Raw genomic sequence first — 3,396 nt, 5'->3', positions numbered from 1 at the left:
GATCCAGTGCCTCTGGAATCGGGATGGGCAGGGAGGGACTCCTGGTTCCTGCTACCCTGCCCGGATGGGAAGTGAGTTGGGGCTCTCTGGTCAGGAGAGCCCACTGGGCTGGCTCAAGTCAAAGCTGGGGACTGATTCCAGGAATGGGTGCTAATGGGAGAAGTCTCACAAGAGGATGCAGTGACAACCCCTGGTTTTATATTTTATTGAAAGGGTTGTGGTTAAGTATCATCATCATGAATAATAAAAATGAATATTCGTCACTCACTTTTGTGCGGGACCAGTGCTGGGAGCTCCCCACGCATCGTCTGATTTGACCTCCTCCCCCAGCCCTCCAGGAGGAGCCCGTGGTGCTCTCAGGCCTTACAGAGGAGGGAAGGGGACCTCAGAGGCAGAGTGTTGGGGCTCCCGGGGCCCCCTGGCTGGTGAAGAACAAAGCCCGGACTCTGGGCCTGGTCGTCTGACTCCAGGTCCATGCTTGGATAAGTACCCAAGTGCAGGGACCTCTGGGTGTCCTTCACGGCTCATCCCTGGTGCCTAGCACAGTGTCAAGCATGTGGTCGGGGCCCAGTAAATATTTGGTAAATAAATGAATGAATGTAAGATCCCTTCTATTTCCCCGATATTTTCACACATAGAGAGGGTTTCCATTCACCCCAGGCTCCCCAGGCCAGGAGGAGGAGCCCGATTTTCAAAATAAAGTGCTGGTGCGGGGAGGTTTGATAACCCACCCAGTGCTCCACAGGGCTCCGTGGGACTTGGACTTGGGGCCTGGGCTCCTGGAGTGCTCTGACCATTCTGTATGGTATGCTAGGGGCACGGCTCCGTGCAGGCCAGAGTGTAGACTCTGGGCACACACCTGGTTGGAGTCCGAATTCGGCCTTGCCACAGGTGTGTCATGGCTGGGGACTTGCTTCGCCTCTCTGGGTCTCAGTTTCCTCTTCTGTAAAACGGGAATGACAATAATCCTACCTCCCAGGGCGGTTGTGAGGGTTAATAAGAAATGACTATAGAGCACTGCCATTTGGGCCAGATAATCCCTTGCCGTGGGGACTGTCCTGTGCATTGTAGGGTGTGTCCAGCATCGCTGCTCTCTACGCACTAGATGCCGGGAGCCTTTCCCACCTCTCTCCGTACATGACACCCAAAGTGTCTCTGGACCTCGTCAAACGTCCCCTGGGAACAATCACTGGAGTGGAGATCTTAGCACAGAGCCGGCACAGAGAGAGGAGGAAGGATTGTCATTTGCCATTATCATCCTCATGATGGGTGTCCAGGGGCCTCACCTGGCCTGTCGCTGCTGTGTCCCCGGAGACCGTGCTGGCCAGGACACAGCAGGTGCTCAGAAGCACTGCCTGTGGCGGGGTCCCCTCTGCGCAGTGGGATGGAGCCTCCCCAATGCCCCACCTGTCATAGGGACGGCAGCAGAGCCACGTGACTCTCCAAGAAGGCGCCATTTCTGGAATTCTCCATCTCTTTTTCTCTTGTCTTCTCACTCTCACCCCCTCAATGTTCGTGCCATCTGGGCTCTGACAGAGTGGGTGGCAAAATGACAGGCAGCCGAGATCTCTGTGCCCTTTGCTCGGGCTTTTATCCACCCGATTGCATGCAGCCAGATTCTTGGCTGCCACTCAGCTGGAGAAATGTCAGAACTATATTAAATCATAGGGCACAAGTGAGTAGTAAGAGCACACTTATCACCCACCCGCGCCCCTGGTGGGGAGGGACCATCTCAGCTTGACTCCGTGTCCTCTGAGGGCCTTGCTTGCTTCCCCTGCCCCTCTCCATAATCACACCGATGGAATCTGCTTTTCCCCGCATGAGAGCTGGAGAAGGCTGGGTCTGCCCGCCTGTAAGCGGTAGCCGGTGGGGGCCAGCGTGCCAGGGTCCTGGGGCCCCTGCCAGGACAGCGCAGTGGGCTGGAGGACAGCAGAACGGGCTCACCGAAACGAGCTGACAGCTGGACTGATCTTCCCCCTTTCCAATTTTATTAGTATATTTTATTTTATTTATTTTTTAAAAAGATTTTATTTATTTAATTGACAGAGAGAGAGAGAGAGAGCACAAGCAGGGGGAGCGGCAGGCAGAGGGAGACGGAGAAGCAGACTCCCCACTGAGCAGGGAGCCCAATGCGGGGCTCGATCCCAGGACCCTGAGATCATGACCTGAGCCAAAGCAGATGCTTAACCAACTGAGCCACCCAGGTGACCCTTATTAGTATATTTTAACAGCTGTGTTGAGGGATTACAGACATAAAATAAATTTCCCTTTCAAAAATGCGCCATGTGGTGAGTTTGTTCATGTGCCAACCCCACAGTCAAGATGAAACCATCCCCGCAGTCAAGGTAGTGAACAATATCCTCATGCCCCTTGGCCAGCCCACCGTCCCACCCTCTCCATGCCCCTCTGCTGACCGGCTGGCAGTAACTACAGATTAAATTTCGTTTTCTACAATTTCATATCAATGGAATCATATAGTATGTGTACTCTGCGTAGTTATATTGAGAGTCATCCATGTTGTGGGTCTCAGTAGTTCATTTTAATGATGAATAGTATTCCGTTGTATGGATATATAAAAATGTATTTATTCCTTCACCTGTTGATAGATATTTGAGTTGTCTTGGGCTTTGGCTATTACCACATAAAATTGCTATGAGCATTCACGTGCAAGCCTTTGTATAGATAGCATGCTTTCTCTTCTTTTGGACAGATATGGAAGAGTGGCATGGCTGGATAATATGGTAGGTGTATGTTTCAATTTTTTAAGAAATGAACACATTGTCTTACACATAGTAGGTGGCATCCTTGTGTAAGTTTCATTTCCTGCAGGTCCTCACCAACCCTTCTGTGGTCAGTGTTTTTAATTTAAACCATCCTAATTAGGTGAATTTTTGTAGATTTTGTAAACAAGTCTTTTATTAAATATATGATTGGCAACTATGTTCTCCTAGTTTCTGACCCATCTTTTCATTTTTTTTTTTTTCTTGAAGAGCAGTTTTAAATTTGGATGGAATCCAACTTGCCAATTTCTTCTTTTAAGGATGTGCTTTTGGTGTACCCAAGAGATTTTTTTTTTGCCAAACTCAAGGTCATAATTTTCTCCTATGTTTTTGCTAGAAGTTTTTATAGCTATAGGTTTTGAATTTAGGTCTATCATGAATACTGAGTTAGTTTTTGTAGATGGTGCCAGGTATGTGTTATGGAACCTGGACTGGACAGCCCGATGGAAGAACCAAGCAGCACTCGGAGATCTTGGAGGACAGGAGGTTCATTTAACGCCGGCAGGCTCAGAGGAGAGTGGTCTCCAAAGGTCTGAGCCCCGAGCACAAAAAAAGGAGGTAATTTATACACTTTTACTTCCACATACTTGGCACTTTTGGCACGTGCGCAAAGCGG

The sequence above is a fragment of the Leptonychotes weddellii genome, chromosome 4, assembly GCF_054177405.1.
Source record: "Leptonychotes weddellii isolate Sample4059 chromosome 4, ASM5417740v2, whole genome shotgun sequence".
NCBI classification, from domain to species: Eukaryota; Metazoa; Chordata; class Mammalia; order Carnivora; family Phocidae; genus Leptonychotes; species Leptonychotes weddellii.
Note: the sequence above shows the minus strand (reverse complement) of the source record.